At 43.5% G+C, this 26,633-nt stretch overlaps 1 long non-coding RNA gene across 1 annotated transcript in view; it reads right to left on the bottom strand.

The window, feature by feature from the left end:
- The window catches only part of LOC146186473 (uncharacterized), a 123,503-nt gene that overhangs the window by 68,579 nt on the left and 28,291 nt on the right, over window positions 1-26,633 (bottom strand). Inside the window, exon 3 of the long non-coding RNA XR_014708112.1 lies at window positions 22,451-22,646. This is a non-coding gene — a long non-coding RNA (uncharacterized LOC146186473). The remainder of the gene's footprint in view (window positions 1-22,450; window positions 22,647-26,633) is intronic.

Raw genomic sequence — 26,633 nt, 5'->3', positions numbered from 1 at the left:
GATCCGGAAGTCAAAATTCACGTGACACAGCTTGGCCGCGACGCAATGTCCGCCAAAACTTGGGCACCAACTATTGAAGCCGGCTTCGCAGGCTTCGCAGTTCGCGCTGCGAAAGCCGTTTTCAAACTTAGAACGCAGAGGTGCCATCTGTCTTGACAACGGCGTACCAGGTCTCGATTGCGTTCCGGTGATCGCCGCGTGCCTGCGCCGCAGAATTTTTTCTGCTACATTTTAGTGCGCGAGCATTAATAGGCTCATCCGCAGAAAAGCGTCCGCAGAAACTGTGTAGACGAAGTTTCTTTCTCACACCCAAAATTGGTCTGTCTTTATAACGGGAGACCTCGTCCGAATTTGACCAAAATTTGTTTCTAATCTAGTTTGACTATGACCAACCGAGTGGTGCCTTCCAAATTTAAGCGGGCTACAACTGAAATTTGGCTACAGACCACCAAATAAAATTTGACTTCGTCCGAATTTGACCAAAATTGGTGTTAAAATTAATTTGACTACGGCCAACTCAGTGGTGAGTCCGGTGACTTCCAAATTTTGGTGACCACCGCGACATGTGGCATGCCTACTCATTCTCCGCTCGTAGCACGCTGAGTGCACCCTTGTTTACGAGATATATGAATTCTGCAATATATGAAAGGTATGGGAACAGCTTTTTGGTCGAATGACTTTATACAGCATCGTGTAATAGTTTTAAACTTTTCGTACCCGCCGCCGTGGTGAATCGCTTAGGGCGCTCAACTGCTGATGTGCCCAAGTGTGCCGGATCAAATCCATGCTATGTCGGCCGCTTTCCATGAAGGCAAAGAGCTATGCGATCGTGTGTTGTGCGACGTCAGTGCACGTTAACATGGTGAAATTTCCAGAACCCTCCACTACGGCGTTCCTCATAGCCTGGGTCGCTCTGGGATGTTAAACCCCGCAAACCAAACCGAACTAAAATTTTTCGTCTGAAATTAGGAATGCTCCGATGAAAATCGCTGATCGAAACTACAGTAAGATTAGCTTCCAGTCGGGCCACATTACCTTTTATCACTACTAACATCACTGCAAGAAAGACGTGGAAAAACATGCTCATTTTAAGTTGAAAGCTTCTTTGTGAACTGCATTTTGGAGCATTATGTAGTACGCACTTTAACACAATGGTATGTTTTTCAGAAAGGCGCTGAACAAACTTATACCGTTCGTGAATACGCCTGGATGTGTCCAAAAAAGAGACATTACCAATGTTTTGAGGCTAGTATAAACGAAAAGAAATATAGAAAACTTCGTACTAGTATACAGCCTTCTTGCTGTGCGATATAAGGAGCAAGAAACCTGGTGGTTTGGCATGAAATGAGCCACACCCATCAAACGACTAATATGGCGACTCCGTGGATGTGTTCATGAAATGGCCGAAATAACCGACCACAACACTGAAAAGTTTTGTTCAGGAAACGTGATGTAGGTTTCAACGAGCAGACAATGTTTTTGACACCACAAATGCATGCAAGCATAAATCGCCGGAACTTAGAATGCAAAAAAAAATAACAGTAAATAAAAAGAACAGTGCAGGGATTAGCAGCTTCGGTAAAGATTTTTTGCAAATACCCGAAGTTTTTTTTTTTCAAGGGAGATGCATGCGGTAAGGCGTGCGGTAAGCATCCAGATAGGTGACTGCCACTGCAGGAACCCTGTCATCTACCTAGATCGGCGCCAGGTGGCAGCCTGCCACCTGCCGCCACGCCGATAGGTAGAACGAGGAGAGCGTGTGTGCACAGTTGACAACAGGTGGCAAAGTTATGAGAGAAAAAAAATTACAAGAGTAACGCTGCTGAATCAAATATTGAGCGAAAGCATTAGCTGCATGCGGGTGACCGAGCGTTCTTCTTCTCTTCTTCTTCCTCAGCCCACATATAAAGCCCCGCATTAACCAAGCCGTATGAACGTGCCTTAGTGGCCTATATGGGTAACGTGAATGTCAGGGTCCTTGCGGGTTGATTCTGACATAACCGTCCCATGTGAAACGAGAGACCCAAGTTGGCAGCTCCTGTCAACTGTAGTTTTTAACTCTGGCATTCTTACACCATCTGTCCCTTCGGCATTCTCTTGGCGCCTCGTATCCATGCTGCTTGGAGAATTTTCGCTATGGGATAGCCGCCATCCTGCTACACACGATGTCTCAGGCGCACTGTTCTGCTCAATTCTGTCTCCTTTTGCCAATCTGAAGCCAAGCTTGCGAACTGCGTGGTGGTGGTGGTGAAAACATTTATTATAATACATATAGGTATATACACTAGGTGGGATGCCTAGACAGGCACTCCATTGGCGCTTGCCGCAGCCCGGGCGCGCTGCGTTAAGACCTTTTGGGCCTCTAGGGTGCAGCAGCCGGACAGGGTCGCCTCCCAGTTCTCTCTGGTGGGGTTGGGGATAGGGGGCGAAGATGGGTTTTTCTGGCAGGCCCACACCATGTGGTAGGTGTCAGACACCTCCCCACAGTGCGAGCACAGCCCGTCGAATTGCGGATCAAAATGTTTTAGAATAGCCGGGCACAACATTGTATTGGTGAGCAGGCGCAGGAGCACACGCTCGTTAGCCTTCCCCATCCCTTTGCACGGGGTGGAAAGAGTTTGGTGCGTAGATCTGTAATATTCACATATTTATTTAAATTTGTAAACTGGGCTGAAATCAAAATCCTGGTCCGCGTCGGGTCCCGTAGGAAATGCCCGGAGAGAAAGCGCGCGGGCGGCGGCGTCGGCTGCCTCATTCCCTTGGAGACCTTGGTGACCTGGAGCCCAAACGAGAGATCGGTACGCGGGATCCGAATCTCGACTGCAATTTTGGTATATGCGGTAAGCTAGGGGAGCAGTCCACCCTTGCTGGACGTTCCGACAAGCCCCTCGCGAGTCGGTTATGATGTATTTGGAGGAGGAGTCAGAGGCTGCGAGGGCGATGGCAACCTCTTCTGCGTGTGAGATCGCCGTTTGTTATAGGCCCATACTGACCCGCTCATATTGATCTCTTTGATCAATATTGACCTTTTCGATCAATAAGCTTTCCCAATACAATCCAAATACTGGCAGTTAAACAAGGCGAAGGAAAGCTGCTTGCCATGTTTTCCAAATTCTTAAAAATCGTTTTGGATATTGCCCAGCAAAAATGAGACGGCAAGCTTAATCTAAGCGTATACGCATCAATCTCGAACTGACAGGTACAAGTGGTCACATGCTCTTGCGCTTTGTAACTTGCGTGGTTGAAAGTGGGTGAAGACGAGTATTTCCAGAGTACAGCACGATAGGCTACCCATCTTTACATGTGCAGTGAAAAGCTTCGTCAATGCATGCACTCGCAGCTTTTAGCGTGTCCCTATGTTCTTTACTGGTTGTACTGCATTTAAGCTAAAGCAGGAAATAAAGAAGAAACTCCCCGAGCGGTTTAAAGCAAACGAAGCTGACCGCTTCGCGCCGCCACGTGTTCGAATTCCGCTTTAGGCCACAAGATTAGTAAGCTTTCTTGCTTTCTCGGAGGCTGGTCTTCGACAGATGGCCATCGCTGGACTTTTATTGTTGACGTATTAATAAAGCGTTCCAGCACAAATGCATTGAAAACACGATAGAGAAGCGTGCAAAATAAGCAGTCTGCTATAGAGCACAAAAGTTTACGAAAAGAAAGTGGTGGATCCAAAGGACGAGAGATCCGGATCAAGAGTGAAACCAAAATAATAGAGACGTATCAGATTGATCCGCAGCCACCTCGAAGTAAATAACAGCGGCGAGTAATTAAGAACGGGTTGTACGACCGACGATTTAATTTACTGGGACAGGTGGCACCACCGTACGCTAAGTGGTTTTATTGAGTAAAATAAAAATAATAATAAAAGAAAGAAAAAATTTTGCCTGCCCCGGTATCTCCCATCGAAATGAGCAGAAGCACCTGAACTGGGGCGGCGGAAATAAAGGGATAGCAAGGAGACGGGAGAAATCAAAGAGGTGAGCGACAGGGAGAAAGGACAGTTTATAGGTTAAAAGGTAAAGGAGTATAATACAATATTGTACATCGGTATGCTATCGAAATACCTTGAAATGGCCCAGGTCACAGCGGTGCGCACACATCAGAAAACATCAGAACACATGATCAAGAATGCTGCCTAGGAGCAACAGCCTGGTCATTACACGACTATTTCTACTGAGTTCACAATAATAATAAAAAAAAGACGAATCACCTTGAGTAAAAATTCAAATGATTCAACTTGATTTCCGGTAGGTAAATTCCACCAAAGCGTTTAAAATGATTTTTTTTTTAAACAAGAAATTAAAAAAAAGTCTGCCATATATTCTGTACGAATCATGGTTCAGATATACTGCAACAATGTTTTTAAGCTTCCACGAAATCAAAAAGGTATGCGTAACTTTTGCTGCAACGTCTAAGTAATATTTCATCGCCACAACCACAAACGTTAAAGCAAACACTTCCTATCACCAAACTCTTGAAAGCAGCATACAAGAAGGTCCGCAAGGAGGCGCACTCCAGACAGCAATGCATGTATGAACACGTTACATCCATACAATCACCTATAGTACAAATACAAATGTTCATGCTTGTATAGTGATGATTTGTAAATATGCAGGGTCTCCGGAACGAATTATCGGTAGTCGTTATCGTTAGCAACTAAAAGCACCGTCATTTTCATCGTTACGGCAGAGAAGGAGAATTGCGATCTGTCTCTCACGAGCCCGCCATGGAGTAGCGGTTTGCGCACTCCTCCAGGGAACGGAGAAATAGCGGTTCCCGTTGAAAACAGATTTTTTGTTTATTTTATCGTTTCTACAAGGAATCTATAGGCACTTTTGAAACATGGTCGAAGCTCATAGGGTGACGCTAAAAGCATCTAGCACCACCCTTCGTTCTTTCAGCAGCATTCAGCGCATGCTTACGGACAACTCCCTAATGCTTAACTAGTAAGGTTCCCATATTATAAAATTTGGTATAAGTGATTGAAGCTCAATTATCATTTTGTTAGGGGATTATTGATACCTGACCAATGCTATGACGGTGAAGACCATGCAGTGCTGCCAATGCCAAGCTGCGATATTGAGCAATTTTCGGAGCATCAACAATAGATTTTAAAGCACCTTGAAGCGATGTTGTGAGCCATTTAGAGCAGTTTGGAGTAGCTGTGAAATATGTTTAGTAGTGATGCATTGCCTCTGAAGCACAAAACTTTAAACAAAAGTTATGGATATCTTCCGGTTGAATTTTGTGGTCATTATTTGAGCTGTTTTATAAGAACAAGCAGCAGTGCATACATTATTTATCATACCAATGATATTTAAGTATATTCATCCAACAACAATGCACAGTGAGCCCCTGTATATACAGTGATGTACTGTATTAGGAGCAACAAAATGACTGTTCTTTTGAACTAGCTTTTTGATTTCAGTTTCACAAGCAGCACGCCACCTTTTGGAATTGATTGACCATGCAAGGCACCATGCAGCTTTCGCACGCTTTGTAGCTGTTCGTTCACAGCTGCAAGCATTTTGATGTTTTCTGCAAAGCTTGTAAATGCGTCAGCCTGCAATGTCTTTAACCTCTTGTTGGTATCTGCCTTCTGTCTCTGACGATCGACATAAGTCTTGCGCGAGTTCTTTAGTGCCTTATGCAAATCTTCCGTCAAAGCGACACCATACATCTACATCCACCAACTATCAAGCTAAACTGCGATAAACTATAATGTCTTCGCGCGTGGCACAAAGTTTAGTTACATTAAACACCCGCATTTTTTTGTTTTTGCACGCGGAATATTCCCCGTAACGAAAACAAAAATTAAACGAACCCATACAATGTCACAATACGCACATTTCTTTAGCTGCTATTATACTGAGTGACGCCGCAACTGAGGGTGCTTTCAAGAAGCTACGAATTTCGGCATCCAGCCGTTTTTATGAATCACTTAAGGGCCCGAATAACGTCTTTTTATTTTCAGCGATAAACGTAGCGTTTTTAGAGAACGAAAAAAAAAAATTAAAGGCAGAGGTGGGATGACGGGTGCCACAAGTGTAGCGCCCGTCCTGTCTGCGCTTTTCTTTGCCCTGTGAAAACGGTATACGCTTTTCGTTTAGCATAATGTCTCACTAACTGGCCCCACATTATATGAATACGTTATTATATATACATATATATAGGTCTTCTTAATGGCCGAGGTTTTGCGAGCAGGAGCTAAACAAGCAGCTAGTCATGACGATCGCGGTGCAGAATAGAAATTACCCGCGCGGAAAGTGTGCACTCAGTGGACTAAGTATACTGAAAATGACTAACAGCATTAAGCTTCCGGCCGGTAACGCTTCGTTGCCACCAAGCAGCGCAAACGCAACTTTGTTTTTTTTTTTTTTTTTTTTTTTTTTTTTCGTGAAGAGGCGATGAGATTGGAGGGGCCTAACGAGACGCTTCCGCCGCTCGTAGTGGATCAGGGGTCCCGTTTATATGAGAACAAGAAGCGGAGATTACGAGGGATAAACTTGTAATACCGACAAATATTTTTATTTATCAATGATTCTCTGTTGCAAATTTCACACAGCAAGCTGAAGAGTATAGTTTGCGGTGAAATGCAAGTCTTGCTGCTGATGTATCCCTCCGCATGCCCGCATATATTAAAATGTTTAGATGTCTTCAATGCGCAGCTTTTCGCTAATAATCATTCGATTTATTTAATTGCGGTTTAAGCTGTCTTCAGTGCGTCGTTAAATGTAAGTGCGAGTATAGTCCCCCCCCCCCCCCCCCCCCCCTCCTTTTGTCTGAAACTTGTCAGCGGGACGCACATCACATGTAGCATAACGGTACACTAAAACGATCTAATTACTTGGCGTCATCCTGAGAAGTTGGTCTAGATGGTAGAGGAATTCTTTATATACGCCGAAGCTAATTCTCGTACAAGCTTAAGGAAGCGTATTGCATTGCTAAATCATGCAATTGACACCTGCATCAGCACCCCGTCAGTTACCATAACCCGCCATGAAATCGCTTTCGCTGGTGAATCTTGATATTTTCCGTCGATCTTTTCTTTTCTTTGGCGATCTGCACTGCTTTGCTTTAGGTTGTTATTTTTCTTCTGAAAGTGGAGGGGGTAATGCGCGTGTACCCTATCCCGATGAGGATCCCTGGTGCGGCATCGTTCACTTTCCAGTTTCTTGTCTTCTTTGTATCTTCCCCTTCTTGTGCTCGTAATGCCTTTTCTCCCGAATAAACCGTTAATTTGCTAATGAGTGGTTATGTCGTGTTCTCTTCTTCCTTTTCCGTTCTTCGCCTTTTTTGCGTTCATTTATCGTGCTGAATCTAATTACTGACTGGCGGTGAGGCCGCACCGATATTTGTTCCAATTTGGAGAGCGTACAATTGCTGCTGCGCCAGCTTATCATGGTTCACGGCAGCCGGGCAAGGGCCGGGCCAGTTTATTTTTGTTTCAATAAAGTCTCGCCACGCTGAAGAAAAAAATAAAAAGGGGCCCACCGATGAAGAAATGATCCGCACAGATCTTCATGGAACCTTACACAGGGTTAGTTCGTCTTCAGTCATCTCAAGAGGTGCGCTAACAAAATACGAAGAGACAGTGTACAAGACACAAGCGAAAACTAACAACTTCACTTTCATCTTGCGTTGCACTGACGGCGACAAAAAAAAAAAAAAAAAAAAAAAAAAAAAAGAAAGAAAAAAAAATTAGCAGGACATTAAAGCTTCGTCGTTAACGTTATGGCGCGATAGAAAGTGCTCAGGGACGATGCTTTACACTTCTTGACGCTTGATTATTTATTTGTTTTATATCTTTTCGCTTATAGGCGGCCTGGCGTTGACGTCACTGGTAACCTCGGATGCCGCTTTTCGAAAATTCATGCCTTCCAGTGCGCATTTAGCGCAACACGCTAGCTGTTTGTGTTCTATGCAAACTCTGTTTGCTGCTTGTGCTGTTTGTGTTCGATGCGTACCTTTAACGGGAACTCCACCATTTAAGGTATGACGCAATAGTGTTTCACACACAGGGACAATGCTTTTGCGCTTTTTTATGCTTTAGTTTTTCATTATACACCGATACTTATCAGAAAACATTGCTTTTCCATCTGAGCATTTTGAAATCCCTGTTCCGTACTTTTAGGAATGTTTCATTTTATCAAATTATTTCAATTAATTGATCAGTTACACGTTTTAAATTTTCTCAGTGAGCATTATAAGGCGTTGGTTTTTTTGACACATTTGTTTCCCTTGTTCAAATTTTAATCTTTTTTCAATTGATTGGTCAATTAGCGCTCTATATTATCTCTATTAGTATCATTCAGCATTGCCTTTTAATTGTGAGGATTCTGAGAGACTAGCCTGTGTTACGACCAAGCATCCGCATTTGCGCGCTCTATTGTTCGCCTGTGGGCATGGAAAAGTTTTGTGAATATGTGGTGATGGTCCATTGGCTCTAAGTGAGCCTGTTTCCAGGAATCCTGTTTTGTAAGCATGTTTTGCTTTGTGGACAACCTGCAAATGCCAAATTGGCCCTGTCAAGAGAACGTCTGGAAAAACACAAAGAAACGTCCCCCTGCGGGAAATAGCAGGAAGTGCTTTCTTTTGTTCACCCTTCCAGTCGAGAAGTGCTATCCTCCAGTGATGAATGCCTCCTATCCAAAGGAGACGACAGAGTGACATGTCCGCTGACGTGCAGGACAAGAGAAGAGCATGACTCATACGGCCATTAAGTGATTTCCCGGGAATGCAGGAAAGATTTGCAATTGTCGAAAAGGGACCATGTTGGGAGCCCTATGCGGCGCCACGTGCACTCGGGTTTCTGAGAAGTAAAACCCCCAGAACCAGCCTGTGGTTTCTTTGCTGAAGAATAGAAATGTACCTCCTCTCCTCGCCGTTCCCAAGCTTTTCCCGCCAACAAGTGATCACGCCCAACGAATGAATGCCGGACCAGTCAGTGCTTCAGACCATCAGTGCAGTGATGTGTTCGATTGGATGCCGATACCTGAGGGGCGTGCCCTGGATTTGGTTGGTCAGCATCTTCAGAGAGGGGCTGGACATAGGGGGTTTTTAAGGACGCTGCAGAGCACGAAATGTCGCTCTGGGCCCTGGGTAAACGGCTCATCCAGTCGCTTCTCGCTATGAACTCTTAACGTTTGCCATTTTGCTGATGTACCCTTCTTTTTCTTGTAAATATTCTTGTAAATAATCTTGTAAATAAGTTTCTCAAAGTGCCATTAAACCTGCTTGTACATATTTCACCAACTTCGAAGATTCAATCCTACTTCAACCCCGAGTCTCTGCACGCTACCAAGTGAAGGCCGGGTCGACATAGCCCCAGCGTCACGACAACTGGTGATCAGCGGTGGGATCTGAATCTACAAGCACAACGACTGGTGACCAGCGGTGGGATCTGAATCTACAAGCCACAACATCTGGTGATTGGAGGTGGATCTGAAGCTACAAGCCACAACACCTTGTGATCGGAGGTGGCATCTCAAGCAACAAGCAGGAGCAACAATCGGCCAACAAGAGGGCAGCTCGGAACATCGATCGCATGTGTGGGTGAGTGCTTGGCTTTTCTTCTGATGTGGACCAGGTTCTAGAACAGGGTTAGATTTTAGAACTGGTAAAGAGAGTGTGGAAACGCCTTTAGGTTTGGTAGTTTGCACTGTTGTTTTGGAAGTAGCCGACACTCGGAGCGATCATGGACCTACAAAAGCTGCAGAAACCGGAACTGTTGCAATTGTGTGAGGAATTGGGAATTGATACAAGTGGTTTGGCACGAAAACCTTTGATTATAAAGGCAATCACAGATTTGGGAGCCGATGATGAGGAGCTCAGTGAAGCATGGAACCTCATCGGTCAAAAAAAGGAACAGCTCAGACAGCAGAAGGAGCGGGAAAAAGAGCAGAAAGAGCGGGAAAAAGAGGAAAAGAGGCGTGAGCGTGAACTTGAGAGGGAAAAAGAGGAAAGGGAGCGCGAACGTGAGTGGGAAAAAGAGGAAAAGAAGCGTGAAAGAGAAGCAAAAAAGCTGGACCAAGAAATTGAGCTCCGGAAATTAGAACTAGAGTTGAGCAAGAGGTCGGGCAATTGTCCCCAGCTAGCGGTACCTCTTCTCAACAAGGAGGCAGATTTCAAGATGTCAAAGTACATGCAGCCATATGTGATATCAGGGGATATCGGTCTGTATCTGGCTAACTTTGAGCGAACCTGCGAAAAACTGTCCTTCCAGCGAGACACTTGGTCTCAGAGATTATTGACGGTTCTGCCCTGCGAGGCAGCGGAGGTTGTCGCGCGGCTAAGCAAGGAGGACGCGGACAACTACGAGAAGGTCAAAGCTTGCCTTCTGAGAAAGTATAGGCTTAGCGCCGAGGCGTTCAGACAACGTTTTCGGAAAGCTACTAAGTCCAGGGACGAGAGTTACCCTGAATTCCTGTACAATTTAAGAGTTAATTTGGGCGAGTGGCTAAAGAGCACAGATTCCTACAGTGATAGGGACGCTGTAGTCGAGCAAATTCTTTTGGAGCAGTTTTATAACTGCCTCCCAGAAAAAGAAAGAAATTGGTTACAGGACCGAGGCGAAATTAAGTCGGCAACTGAAGCTGCCGAACTTATTGAGGAGTATGCTTCGCGCCGACAATTCAGCAACCCAGCAGTGGATAGGCCCCGCAATCCCAAGTTCAGTATGAAAAACCGTCAGGAAAGGCACTTTGCTAGAGTTGGAAACGAAGAAATGAAGGTTTCTTCAGGCAAATTCCCTAGAAAGGACGGCAGTGAGAAAAGTGGGGAAGTGACCAACGTGCAGAACACAAAGAATAAGCTTGAGGCTAGGAAGCCGCTCACATGCTTTAGGTGTAATGAGCAGGGTCACATTGCCGTCAACTGCCGGAAAGAAAAGATTGCTTTCTCGTATGTCAGGGACTGCGATGAAAATATGCAGCTTTTAGAACCCTACCTGCATGACCTAGTAGTCAACGGGAAGCCTTGCAAGGTACTGCGCGATTCGGCCGCAACGATGGATGTTGTCCATCCGGCGTATGTATCGCCTTCCGACTATACAGGACAGTGTGCATGGATCCGACAGGTAGTTGAGGAACAGAGTGTGTGCTTGCCGATCGCGAACGTGGTCATCGAGGGCCCTTTCGGCGAATTAACAACCGAGGCTGCCGTTTCAGGAAAGCTTCCTAAGTGCTATCCGTATTTGTTCTCCAACAAATCGGACATGCTGCTGCGAAAGAGGGGCATCCTTTTCGGAGACAGAGTTGTGCAAGCCTTAACACGTTCAAAGGCGCGAGAACTAGCTACACTGCTCATTCCAGAAAAATCCACAGCGGAGGAAACGGCAGTTAAAACAATGGTAAATGCGGAAGATAGCAGGTCAGAAAACTTTGAGAGCGAGGCATCTCAGATAAGTCAACTTGAAAGTGAGCTTGATGAGACGCGGAATGAGGACGTTCTTGAGAGTAACCTCTTGCCGCCAGTGTCTAGTAATCTCACGAGACTTTTAAGTGGAACCCGAGAGGACTTAGCTATAGAGCAAGCCAATGATCCCAATATACAGGAGATAAGGGAGCGCCACCGCGCCACTAAGACAGCAAACAATATTTCTTTCGAGATGAGAAAGGGAGTGCTGTATCGCTTATTCAAGGATAAGCGCGGAGTAGAGCGGGACCAATTAGTCGTTCCCCAAAAGTACCGCGGAGACTTACTGCGACTTTCCCATGGCAGCTCGTGGTCATGTCACCTTGGAATAAAGAAAACAAAGCAGAGGCTGTTGCAAGAATACTATTGGCCTGGATGTTTTAAGGACACGGAAAATTTTGTACGGTCATGCGACACGTGCCAGCGGGTTGGAAAGGCGCAAGATAAGTGGAAAGCTCCGATGGTGTTAGTACCAATCATTACCGAGCCGTTTCACCGGTTAGTAATAGATATAGTTGGGCCACTTCCTGTGACCGAGTCAGGGTACCGTTATATCCTCACTATGTTATGCCCAGCCACAAAGTTTCCAGAGGCTGTTCCGCTGCGCGAGGTGACGTCCGAGAGTGTAGTGGATTCGCTGCTGTCAGTGTTTGCACGAGTTGGATTCCCTTCCGAGGTACAAAGTGATCAGGGTAGCGTTTTCACGAGTGTCCTCACCACCTCATTTCTCGAGCGATGCGGCATTAAGGTAGTGCATAGCTCGATCCATCATCCGCAGAGCAACAGCGTAGAAAGATGGCACTCTGTTCTCAAACGAGTCCTGAGGGGACTGTGCTATGAAAACAAGCGCGAATGGGATACCTGCCTGCCTGCAGCGCTTTTCGCTTTGCGGTCAGTGCCGCACGAATCCACTGGATTTAGCCCAGCCGAGTTGGTGTACGGAAGGTCACTGCGCTCACCTTTGCGAATGGTGCGCGAAGCCTGGGAGGGGCGCGGAGAAGACCCAACAGTAGTAGAATTCATTCTGAACCTCTTGAATCGCTTACATAACACTAAGGAACTCGTTGAGGCCAGCATGAAGTCAGCCCAGGCTCGTTCCAAGGTGTACTATGATAAGTCAGCCCGTCAAAGGACGTTTTGTATCGGGGACCAGGTGATGTTGCTGAGAAGTTCAAGGCAGAATAAGCTCGAAGTACAGTGGGAAGGACCGGCTGAAGTCGTTGCAAAGCTTTCTAACACTAACTACGCAGTGAAAATTCCCGGTAGGCGTAAAGAAGTGCGCATTTATCATTGCAATCTTATGAAGCCTTATGTGCAGAGGGAAGCCGTGGTAAATCTAACGTTAAACCTTCCCGAGGAGATGGGGGACAACTTGATTTGCCTCAGCGGAAAAGGAAGCAACGCTCAGGAGCTTCTCAAAAAGACGGAGCAGAGAGGAGAACTAAAGAAATCCCAGCTGTCCGATCTGGGCGAGATAATAACAGAGTTTGAGGCCTGCTTCGTGGACAGGCCAGGCAGAACTGATTTGACTGAGCACGATATTGAGCTGACTTCAGACGTGCCAGTGCGATCAAGGTGCTACCGATTTTCTCCAAGGCAAAGAGAAATTCTGGATAGGGAAGTAACTCGCATGCTGGAATTGGGAGTAATAAAACCCTCGGAAAGCGATTATGCTTCGCCTATGATCTTAGTAGAAGCTCCAGGTAAAGACCCTAGGCCTGTGGTAGACTACCGAAAGCTAAATTCTCTCACCAGGGATCAAGTGTATCCTATTCCGAATATTGAGGAGAGAGTAGAACAGGTCAGTAGAGCGGCATATGTGACTACGCTGGACCTTACTCGAGGATACTGGCAAGTACCGCTCACTGAACGCGCCAGCAGATACGCGGCTTTCGTCACTCCGACGGGCAGCTACCAGCCAACAATGATGAGTTTCGGGCTCAAAAATGCTCCATTTTGTTTTTCCCGACTCATGGATAGGGTTTTAAAGGGGTGTGAAACATTCGCGGTGCCTTATTTAGACGACATTGCGGTTTTTTCCGACTCATGGGCGGACCATATGGTACATCTAAGAGCTGTACTGAGCCTTTTGCGTCAAGCTGGACTAACCGTAAAGGCCGAGAAATGTTGCCTGGCAAGGGCGACCGTGGACTACTTGGGTCACAATGTAGGTCAAGGTTTCAGGAAACCCAGCGAGATTAAGATTTCTGCGGTAGCAGACTACCCGCGGCCGAGCACGAAGACGGAAATTCGAGCATTCCTGGGTCTGACTGGGTACTACAATCACTACATCCCTAACTATTCAGCTTTGGCTAGCCCTCTGACCGACGCTCTCCGCAAGACAGAACCGACAAATGTAGTCTGGGACGAACAAAAGGAAGCCTCCTTCGTAAACCTGAAGGCTGTGCTGATTAGCCGTCCGGTATTGCGAGCTCCAGACTATGGCCGAGAATTCACGGTCCAGTGTGATGCCAGTGATCGAGGGTTAGGTGCTGTTCTCTGCCAGAGAGATGACGACGGTAATGAGCACCCCGTGCTCTACTTGAGCAGAAAACTGAGTTCTAGAGAGAGGGCTTATTGCGCGTCAGAGAAGGAATGCGCTTGCATTGTATGGGCCATTCAAAAATTGCAGTGCTATCTTGGAGGGGCCAAATTCACCGTAGAGACGGACCATTGTCCCCTGGCTTGGCTGCAAACTGCGACATCGAAGAACAGTCGCCTTCTTAGGTGGAGCTTGATTTTACAGCAGTACAATTTTGAAATAAGATACAAAAAGGGGAAGTTAAATGGGAATGCGGACGCGCTTAGCCGCTCTTTCTAAGCGGTCCGAGATGTTCCTCACCATGTATCCAAATTGATAATCAGGTTTTTTTTTTTTTTCGTGCGCTTGAATATAGATGACTATGTAAAGCAGCACGTTTGGTTTTCGAGGCATACGTGGGTCCTGAACGTCTTGAGAGTGGGCTTTTCTCGAACAACAATGGCAGTTTTCTTTTGACCTGGTCTCTTCAGACGGGAGCCGAGTGCTTGCTTCGACATGTGGTTGAGTTTCAGATAGCTCAAGCAATTTGGCCTACAACAATCAAGACAACGCGACAAGCAACAGCGAGCTTCAAGCGTTCACGTGCAGGCCATTAAGTCGTCTCTTCATGCAGCAGCTGCGGCTGCTGCCCTCCGAGTCTCTTCTGGCGGGGGAGGAGGCTGTTACGACCAAGCATCCGCATTTGCGCGCTCTATTGTTCGCCTGTGGGCATGGAAAAGTTTTGTGAATATGTGGTGATGGTCCATTGGCTCTAAGTGAGCCTGTTTCCAGGAATCCTGTTTTGTAAGCATGTTTTGCTTTGTGGACAACCTGCAAATGCCAAATTGGCCCTGTCAAGAGAACGTCTGGAAAAACACAAAGAAACGTCCCCCTGCGGGAAATAGCAGGAAGTGCTTTCTTTTGTTCACCCTTCCAGTCGAGAAGTGCTATCCTCCAGTGATGAATGCCTCCTATCCAAAGGAGACGACAGAGTGACATGTCCGCTGACGTGCAGGACAAGAGAAGAGCATGACTCATACGGCCATTAAGTGATTTCCCGGGAATGCAGGAAAGATTTGCAATTGTCGAAAAGGGACCATGTTGGGAGCCCTATGCGGCGCCACGTGCACTCGGGTTTCTGAGAAGTAAAACCCCCAGAACCAGCCTGTGGTTTCTTTGCTGAAGAATAGAAATGTACCTCCTCTCCTCGCCGTTCCCAAGCTTTTCCCGCCAACAAGTGATCACGCCCAACGAATGAATGCCGGACCAGTCAGTGCTTCAGACCATCAGTGCAGTGATGTGTTCGATTGGATGCCGATACCTGAGGGGCGTGCCCTGGATTTGGTTGGTCAGCATCTTCAGAGAGGGGCTGGACATAGGGGGTTTTTAAGGACGCTGCAGAGCACGAAATGTCGCTCTGGGCCCTGGGTAAACGGCTCATCCAGTCGCTTCTCGCTATGAACTCTTAACGTTTGCCATTTTGCTGATGTACCCTTCTTTTTCTTGTAAATATTCTTGTAAATAATCTTGTAAATAAGTTTCTCAAAGTGCCATTAAACCTGCTTGTACATATTTCACCAACTTCGAAGATTCAATCCTACTTCAACCCCGAGTCTCTGCACGCTACCAAGTGAAGGCCGGGTCGACATAGCCCCAGCGTCACGACACCTGATTGACAAACTGTGACTTTCTCACCTCCTCTCATCTTCTACCCTCCTCCTTTAGTCCCCCCATTCCTCTTCCCCAGTGCAGGGTAGCTAGCCGGAAATTATTTCTGGTTAACATCCCTGCCTTCCACCCTCCTTTTCTCCTCCTCATTCTCCTGGCACCTTTGAACCCCCTTTTTCCATTTTTTTTTTCAATAAATAATCAATTAACAGACAACACATTCTAAACTAGCACATCAGCAAGCATTTTGTTTTAATTGTGAGCAACTTGATACCACTGAAGCCCCATTTTGAATTTTTCATTATTATTGAATTATTTCAATTACTCTATCGATAAAACACTATTTTTTTTTCAATTGACATCATCAAACATTGTCTTCCCACTATGATCATACCGAGATATTTGAATCCCACTTTCATTTTTGTAGTTTAATTAATCAAGTTATAAATTAATTACAATTGCATTAACACCCTGCCGCCTATCACATTCCAATCAATCATCCATCACTAGAACCACAAATTGCCATGATACGTTTTTAATGCATGCCCTCGATTATTTCGGAAACGCGGTGCCGACAACGTACTCTTACTACTATACTACAACGCCAACGGCGTTTCAACTGACGAGGTGTGTAAGCCATCGGTTATAAGTATTTTATCAGAATAGAGAGAGAGAATGAGGTGTCGCCTGAGATATGCTTCTTAAAGTATTTTTCTCGTTTAGTTTCGCTTTTGTTTTCTTGGTTTTTTATCTTATCCTCATTGATGTTCCTGAAATGAAAATGAAGTGTTGTTGCTGGTTTGCACTTGTTTTTTGGGCTCTCCCTCCGTGTTTTGTTAGCACACCTCTACACCAAGATTCCTTGAACTTTCAACGAAACTGTCGACAGTCGGGCGCCGTGGATACTAAGCAATAGGTTTCCACCCCCGCCCCCTCCTTCTCCCCCCCCCCCCCCCCCCCCTCACACTTCACGCTCTAACAATAGCTTCTTCAAATTTTGGTGTCAGGAGGATTTGGAGGAGGGTTTCGCCTGCCTTATATCCTGCTGGCCAGTCGCGAAGCCCCTAGGTGCCACCGGTGAATCTTGCTAGCACGTTCTAAATTATTCATTCATTCACTCATTCATTTGCAACAGCAATGGAAGGCATATGTACTTATTTCCACAGGGTGACAGTACATAATAGATTGAACACTTAGAAAAACAAAAACATGTATAATGAAAAGGTTAAAAAGACCTAATTGCTTCAAAAATAGAGAAACAAAAACGTCAATATGCAGCAAAATACGTATAGCAAGGGGTGAAACATATTCATTAGGTGTAACATTTTGTGAGTGATGTACATTCTTACGAAGTATGCCTCTATTGTGAAAACTATGCAAAGTTTTTCAAAGGTTGGGTAGGCGACGCCGAATCCTTATATAATAATAATTAGTTCGAGGCCTGGGAATTAACCACACATCTGGTTTTATGGGCTTTTATCGGGCTTAACGTCCCATAGTGACTCAGGCTATCAGAGACGCCACAGTGGAGACTCCGGAAATTTCAAATACCTGGTGTTCTTTAACGTGCATTGACATCGCACTGCACACGGGCACACCATGTGCTGTGCGATGTCAGTGCACGTGAAAGAACCCCCCATCTGTATGACGAGTTGGTCGTGCTGGTTCAGACTGTTCCAAGTTTCATATATTTCAATGAATGTCTTCAGCGTTTTCAAGAATTGAAATAAAATTTTTTAAAAAGTCTTTGGTTACATGTCTGCTTAACTTTAAGAAGAGTATATGCTTCAGTTTTGCTGTGTATATAAAAGGTTTTCATTAGCGCGCAATAATTTTTTTTTTTTTGCAATAATAGGAGTTTTTTATCATTCGATTTACTTGTCCAGCCCCGTGTCAAACGGTAATACTATATGTGATAGGCAAATAATTAATTATGTATTATCAGCTTTAATGATGCAGGGAAGGTGTATCTATCTCTGCTCAACAGGCCTGCAGTGTGAGTAATGCTTTGAATGATGATATTAACCTTATCTTCAAACAATAAATGGCAAGAAAAATACATACCAAGTATCTAAGTGTTAGACACCTAGAACTGTTGGAATATGTGTACCTTCATTATGAAAAATAACTACTTTCGTATTGTTGGCGTTATGTTTGAAGAAATTCTGCATTGACTGAGGGCTTAACTTGTGAACAAGTTAATTTGCTCGGGGAAATAATTTGCCAGGGTAGGAAGAAGATATAGATATATGAAGTGCCTGTCCGTGAACGTTCCTCAGGCTGTTTCCAGATTTTCTATCCCCCTCAGAAGCCATTGCCCCTCAGACCACTACTATACTTCAGTTCTACTGCTCTGCTATCTCATCACAAGACCGAGTCTCTTTTCTGGGTGTTGTCATTAACCCTGAATTAAAATTCCTTTAAATGTAGATGGAACTTGCAAGAAACTTTCGTATGGGTTAGGTGCACTAATTAAAGTTCAAAGCTAATTTCCAATCCAAAATTTATTATCCATTTACTACTGATTTGTCTACAGCCACTTACGCTATGCCGTTTCATACTTCAGCAACACCTATCATATTCATCTTTGGCCTTTAACAAAACTGCAAAAGCAAGTCATGCTCGAATGACCCGTTTACACATATTGTTCATAAATTTAGATGTTCTGCCCATCTCGGCCTTTTATTTATTACAATATCGGTATTCTATTTTTTTAACATTCTTCATTATCAGCTCTCACGAAGTATATTTCCTCCTGGCATGATCATAAGCAACAGCATCACACGCTTTGTGCTGTTTAATAAAATCCTGCTACCTAAGGTCACATCTAACTAAGGGGAGGAATACCTTCATTTTTCTTCTATACCATTTTGGAACTTTTTGAACCCAGACATCAAGCAAAATAATACACTTTCTTCGTTCATGTTCAAGAAAAATGTATTCCTTCTTAATATGTGATTTTCATGTTATTTATCCTATGTATCGCAGCATCCATGAGAGTTTTATTGTACATTATGCTGCATTATATTTTTTTGTATTTAAGTCTTTCTGTAATGCACAATATACTATGTATCTAGATATTTATTTTCTGTGTTGCTTAGTAACACAGGTTGTGCACATTTACATCATTGTTTAGTTGTTTATTGATTGTCACGGGAGGTCCCATCTGCAGTCTTGTACAATGGGCCCTGCTGCTGTATACGCTTGTAACTGTTTTGGATTCCCTATTAAACTTTCAATTCCAGCTTCAGCTAATGTCAGTATAAATTACACTCTTTGCTTTTTGTGTATATAGGCTATGTCATTTACGCACAAATTGGAGAAGTGGACCAAGAATGCTACAGCGTTCGAGAATGAACCCTGAATTCAAATTGTAGCTTGTTCGTGAGGTAGAAATAATGTGATGCCTCTTATATCATTTCTTTGAATTCTTTGAAACAATATGTTGTGATTAATAAGATCAAAAGCCCGGGTATAGTTTAAATATATATTTGTGTTCAAATCTGCAGAAAATTCCTTTTGGTCAAGAAGTGCAACTTCGTTGACAAACGTTTTTAGAAACCATATTGAGCTTTTGTGGCAATTTGGTGCTTTGAAACAAAGAAGGCTAAATGCGATGCAATAAGTTGCTCTAAATATTTGAAGAATTTCGGGAGGATGGAAACAAGATGGAAATTTCTGACGTCTAAATTATCACCCTTCTAATGCAGGCTTACAAACCTTGCAGCCTTCATACGAGAAAGAAATGTGGCTGTGGAAATTCAGAGATGATAAATATATGCCTAAATGGGAGGTACGTCTTCAATCACATGCTTAATTCATATCATATATGTAAATCATCAGTACTGCAGCTGAATGTACTAATAATAGGTTCCTGAAATATTAATAAAAAATCTACTGTGTTGTACAGCTGTAAACAAATTGTGCATTGGTTGAAAGGCAGAAGACTCTCTAGCGACTCTGATGCCTGCACAGGGGTTCTGTTGGTGAAAAAATTTTTGAACGCACTAACCATACGCTCTCCCGTATTCAGGTTACCATTTATGCAATTTTTATTCTATTCACTTACCTGTTCCTTTCTGCCTAGCAATATAATTTATTTTCCACAGTTTACCACTGTCTCCTGCACAAGAGAAAACTTGTTGCAAATAAAATGCATTCCTAGTTGTCCTTCATTTTTCAGGTAGTTTGTTATGCAGCAACTAATATACTTTGAAGTGTGAAGATTCCCTTCTCTTTATGAACCTTTCAAAAGCCTTTCCCCCTTTTTGATTTTTTGAATAAGTGTTTAGTCAGCCATGGCTTTCTAATATTCTTATAGCACTTGCTTACATCAGCAACAGATTGAATTGCATATACTATAGCAACAAATTTATCTGAAAAGGTACAAGCTGCTGTGTTTCAAAAAATGTTTTGATCCAGCATGCCTGCCTTTTTCCGATTTGAACCTCTCTAAAGGACATTTAGTGAGTGCTTGAAAGGTGACACTTGCTTTCTTCATACTACGATCATGACATACGATGTTAGCAAACATACAAATGGACAAATACAGGCACCTGTCAAATCGCTGAAAACGCAACTTCCAGTGCATATAACAGGTCATAACTGGTAAGCAAAAGGTCAAGAATAGTGTCCGATGTAGGAGTAATTCTAGTCGCTGATTGTACAGTATTAGCACATCCATTAGAAGTAAATGCTCTTTCAGAATTCATTTACTGAGAGGTGTCCAGACTCACATTGATGTTGAAGCCAGCGCCATTATTGGCAAACCACCCCTCTGCTCCCCGCTTTCTCATGAGAAAGCTATCTAAGAATATTAACTGTGACAAGATTGCCATCAGGTGCACGAGAACACACAGTAAGGCTTCTTTGGCATCTATATACAAACACTATAGAGTGGATAAATGCGCTCACTATGAAAAGTGCAGCTAACAGACAATAATGCACAGAAGGGAGGCACATACACACGCACGCCCCCCCCCCCCCCCCCACACACACACACACACAATAGGCTGATGCTTATTGGCAAATAATTATCCACATCAGCGCACCTTCTTTTTTATTTACTTCTTCCATGTACACCTAATTTCTGCTGCTTTTTATATCATCTGTGCAGACCAACTATTCCACTGTACTAAATGCGCTGTTGACTTTCATCCCTGAAATTGGTTGCGTTGCAATAGAGGCGAAAAACAACAGACAATAAGGTGAGAACTGGGGCTAGTGGTACATCCTTTTTTGCGAAGTGCTACTCCTTGCACGTTAAAGCTTCTATTAGAAGAAAATGCAAAATACCCCCCCCCCCCGGATGCTGTAATGACCTGAGAGGCATGCCCTGCATAACAGCACCTTTTTCATCCTTTCTTTTTTCACTCCCCCTTTGAGGCTTTACTTCACAACACGGTGTTGATGGCCACAGAAAGGGGTAATTACTTCCCGTTTCATTTCTCTAAAAGCAACATTTTTTTTTCCACCACAGCTTCATGGCAAGGCGCTAGGATAGAGTATCTCTGTTGATACTATAGCATGCCAACTTTGCTGTGCCTGTGGTGCCGTTTGCCCTCATACAACTTTGGAGCGAACGTTCTGCTACTGCAGGTACAGCCCAGAGTTTCACATTGCTGCGCATGTTTCACTTTCAAGCCCGTCCAAGTTCAAATCGAGCGCACTCCCCCCAAGACTAACAATGTAAGATTATGGGTAATATCACCGTTTATGAGATCAAGGATTCGACTTTCGAAAAAGGTCGCGGTTGGAGTCCCTTGGCCGTGTCGCGGTTGCCATAGCAATGTGACTCCAGGGTCCCTATTCCGAGTTTGGGTCGTTATCGAAAGTCGCTATCTCCATGACCTCGAGATTTTGATTGGTGAAAACGCCGGAACCAGAAGTGGTAGCCATTTCCTGTTCCGGGCGTTTCCACCAATCATATGACTCGAGGTCAGGGAGAAAGTGACGCTTTCGATAACGACGCAAACTCGGAATATGGATCCCGTCTTTGTCGGCCACCAAAGCGACGAGTGAGACAACGGCATGTAGTAAAACCGGTACACTTGCGCCTGGGCTCTGAACCCTTTGGTTTTATTGTGATGCAACCGTTCTTCGTGCAGCTATAAAAATAAACATATGCTAAAAAATGTTCATCGATTGTGAAATCACAGTTATTTTGCTTGTATACACAAATTACTTTTAAAATATTTACACTTAAGCTCTGCCGCGGGTATGACGCGATAGCGTTTTGCACACAGGGACCAAGGGTTCTCACTTTTTATTTTTAATTTTTCCTTTTCCAATTTTCCTCTTTTTTTATATATACACCGATACTCAGCGCTAGCAAACATTGGCTTTCAATTCTGAGCAGTCTGATGCCTTTGAACGTAGTTTTGATTTTTTTCAATTTTAATTAATTTAGCAGTTACAAACTCTTTTCCTAATTAGCAGAATCAATAATTGTCTTTTCATTGAGAGCATTTTCACACCCTTGAACCCTCTTTTCCAATTTCTCACTTTCAAATATATTAATTGACCAATTACAGACTCCACTTCCGGTTGGCATGACGTCACTTCCATTGTACGTCGACATTAGTCGTATGGCTATTTCGACCTCTGATTGATTTTACTTTTACATTTTTGGCTCTAATTAGTTAATTATCATCGGATTGGTATTTTTTTTTTCTACAGCATGCTCACAACGTCCTCGTTCGATCACAGCCGTAAGTTTTATCCTAACTCTTCTGAAAACGACTCAACGGCTACCGACACGTTCTGTACACACGGCTACGCCGACATAGCCTTAATAAACTGTTTTGTAGACGGCGACTCATATCCAGCCAAAATCGAATATCTTACCGTGGCATCGTGTATCACTTCCCGGGAGAGCAGTCGTGCTTCCCTTTTGCGGAACTTGAAATTTTCCAGTTTCTCACAGAACGCCATGAACGGACGGTGGGACACGGATCAGGGAAACCTGTCAGCAGCCACCTTTGCGCGATACACTCGATCCATCAGCCTAAAGCGTGGACGAAGCGCTGGCAAGTGGTGCAATCTGCACACAGATAAAAAAAGAGAAGAGATTAGCAAATGAGTACACGTTGACTACATAGAACGTACACACAGCCTGGTACTGAACAAATCTTTTCTATGAAACATATTAACATTTTTCAGTAATAACCATTAGTCGGAGTTTTTTCGTTTCCTTTCCGGCATGAATTTACTAGCCGACATACCGAGATGCCGTCAAACCTCAGATTTGAAAGTCGTGCTCATTGCAAGTGGTTATTCAGATGTGGGGACAACTTCCCTCCATTTCGCTTGTCTTGTTCACAAGTTAAAGCGAAAGAACAAACTTGCCTAAGGTAACGTCAGCGATATCGGCTTTCACAAATAATCGTCACAAGCTGCACTGAAAAAACAGACTGACCCAACTTCCTTTCTCTCTTCTCCCTGGCTGTGTTAATACCCTACTCCATGCCACCCTTCATCGAGTAGCCAATCTAAAATCGCCTTATCACGTCGGTCGTTTTCATTTTTTTTTTTCATCTTTCTCAACTCAAACTGTAGCCATCAGGAAGGCCAGAAACACCGAAAAAAGGCCCTAGCGCAACCTTTTGTGCCATGTTACTTCTGCATGTTGATAAGCAGAACAAGCCAAACACTCCACACAAATGATATCGGTGCCCCGAAAAACAAAAAGCCACATTTTCACAATCATCCCCTCGGTGATGCAGTGCGTCGAGGCTGCGCACTGCAGTGTCATGTTTACCTCTCAGCACAACGGTAAACGATAGTCTATAATGAACACCACTTATATGGATTTCCCTTTCCTTTAGAGCACAGATGTACAAATATTTGACTCGCTATTCACCGAATCGAAGAAGTGAGATTTGTTTGCTGTATGCATAAATAACCTCAGTGGTCACTCCAGTGCCCCCGCTGCATACACATGGTTCCTCATGGCAACGCAATTCAAATCAGTTCAATGCTGTATATTTCCTATACTGTTCTGGCCATGCTACCTTGACGAAGGCCAAGCAGCCATTGCAAGGTATAACAGCAGACACAACTGAAAACATCTACGCACAAAAAAAAAAAAGAAAAAAAGAAAACGTTTTGCCCCGTTGCAGCTGTCAGAAAACGAGACGGCCGCTTCAAAGGAACACAAAAAATTGTTTAAAAACTTCAATGACGTCGAATGTTAACATAGGGGTTACAAATGTCCAAAACTTACATACAGCCAGTTGAGAGAGAGCAAGCACAGAGTTATTATTTCTGCACATGAGGAAATACAAAGTGAAATATATTATAAGACAGCTGTATGTATAATTAGCTCAAAGAAAGTAAGTCCGGCTGCTTCTGTAAAAATAGTAGACCCTATGACTTATTGGTGTTCCTATTTATGTGGTACTATCTTATGCCCCGTTGCAGCTGTCAGAAAACGAGACGGCCGCTTCAAAGGAACACAAAAAATTGTTTAAAAACTTCAATGACGTCGAATGTTAACATAGGGGTTACAAATGTCCAAAACTTACATACAGCCAGTTGAGAGAGAGCAAGCACAGAGTTATTATTTCTGCACATGAGGAAATACAAAGTGAAATATATTATAAGACAGCTGTATGTATAATTAGCTCAAAGAAAGTAAGTCCGGCTGCTTCTGTAAAAATAGTAGACCCTATGACTTATTGGTGTTCCTATTTATGTGGTACTATCTTATGTTTAATTGGTTCCAACTTGCAGACAGACCGAAAGAAAAAAGGGACTACAGCCAAGTTTCTGTGTTGCGAGTATTTCTTGGGTGATCATTGTGCTTCAGCAGCGCGGTACCTTCTATACCGCAAAACTGAAAGATAAAAGCAAATAAAATGGAGACAAGAATCAAAATTTATGCTATGCATTCTTAATACGGTGCACGCATGTTTCGAAAGCTTGTCGTGTACGATGTAAAGATGGACAGCGTGACGATTAGCTTTGTTTTCGGGAGACAATTGTTTTCTAAGGTTTCAAGAGTGAACGATGTGCTTCTTTTTAATTAAAGGTGATCGTATAATTTTACCGCTATAATTAGTGACATTTATTAATTACGGCTTAGAACGTCACCATTTAAGCACAGTGATGCAAAATGGTTGCTTATCTCGTTTGTGAGAGCAGCCGTAGGCCAGGAAGCAATATGCTGGTATATGGTAAGCAATGCTAACAGGGGGACAAGCTGTGATCATCCCGAACATATGTTTTACTCATAAAAACAAAGAACGATCAAATGACATACGATACAAACGCTCCTATGTTTTCAAAGTAGCGTGACAGTGAGTCTGGCTTTACATCAAGTAGATTATTACAAAATGCCTTTGGCTTAAGGCAGTTCTTTGAAAAATAATGCAAAACGGAGGTTCCAGCACACCATTAGAAGGCTGTTGAATTTGCATATATTCACAGATTAAATGTAGCTTTTCAAGCACTTGCAAACTTCAGCAAAATGAAATGCGTGCACAGTCCTTTGACACGATAAAATGGCAGTTCAAGGGCTCCTTTACTGAGTAGCATATTTATTTACTTCTGTATCGCCTACATCGCCCACGGGGCATTATTATAAGTGGTCTACAAATATTGCATCTGATAAAAAAGAAGTGTCAGAGATAAAAAAACAAAACAAGAAAACACCAAACCAAGAAGATCAATAATAAAAAATAATGCATCCAGTACACAATTAAATAAAAAGTGAAAAATATAATGAAACTCACAGAAAATACACTTCAACCTGGGCTGAGGAAAAGATTGTGGGTGGGACACTGACTATACTTTCGGGCAGTCGGTTCCATTCGTTTACCGTAAAAGGTAAAAATGAATGGGCAAAAACATTCATACGGCAAGCAATCTAACATTTTTTTTTTTGATGATCCTTTCTAGCGGAAACATATATAGTGGGGCCTTCAGGTAAAATACCTGTGTCTATTCCAGTGTCCCGATTAAATAAAACGTGAAAAAATTTTAATCTCAGGAATTTTTCTCCTTTGGTACAGGGGCTGCCAACCAAGCTCGGTTTTAATGTTTGTTATGCTGGAGCCAAGGTTATTGTTGGTAACGAAACGTGCGGCGCGGTTCTTAATACGTTCTAGTTTGTTAATCAGGTTGTGCGTAAGTGGGTCCCAGACTGGGCATGCGTATTCTAGAATAGGACGTATATTAGTGATATGAATGCTTCTTTGAGGGTAAGAGGTCCAGTTTTTAAATTTCACGTAAATAAATTCACTACAGTACTAGCTTTGTTAGCCAAGTACTCTACATATTTGTTTCGTGAACAGTTGGACGAGAAGTATACGCCTAAATACTTGAAATTATCAACACTGTCAGGGGAGTTTCCATTAATGTGGTATTGGGAGGGGAAGAGCGGTCGTTTTCGCGTGAGCTGAACATAATATTTACTGATGTTGAAGCGAATTTTCCACATGTGACACCATGATGCCACATAGTTCAAAATACTTTGCAGAATGCCAACGTCACCTGAATTGCGGAAGGATCGGCAAATTACACAATAATCAGCGTACAGACGTATATGAGACGAGATTCGCTCAGTGAGATCATTAATATAAATTGAAAATAAAAGGGGCCCTAAAACCGATTCTTGTGGCACTCCCGACGTCACATGAACAGATGAGGAGGATGTACCGTTAACTATACAACACACTGTGTTGTTTTCGATAAGTAATCTTGTACCCACTGGATAACAAAGGCAGGTAAACCAAGAACAAATATTCTGTGCAATAAGAGAATATGTGGAACAACGTCAAATGCCTTTTCAAAATCCAGGAAAAAAAAAGGCCTTTATCGTAAAAGACAAAGATGTCATTTGAAAATTCGCATAATTGGGTGACGCGTGACAATTTGGACCGGAAACCGTGTTGGCATTGCGAGAAAAATTAACTGTTTTCTATGTGCTTCATTATCGCGCTATACATTATGTTTTCCAAGGATTTGCAACATACACATACACATTGTTGGCCCCGCAGAGTTCTAAAACAGGCACGCGGAAGGAAAG

Source organism: Amblyomma maculatum, chromosome 6 (genome assembly GCF_055883805.1).
Source record: "Amblyomma maculatum isolate TAMU_Amacu chromosome 6, ASM5588380v1, whole genome shotgun sequence".
Taxonomy (NCBI): domain Eukaryota; kingdom Metazoa; phylum Arthropoda; class Arachnida; order Ixodida; family Ixodidae; genus Amblyomma; species Amblyomma maculatum.
This window is presented reverse-complemented; position numbering and strand designations above follow the sequence as displayed.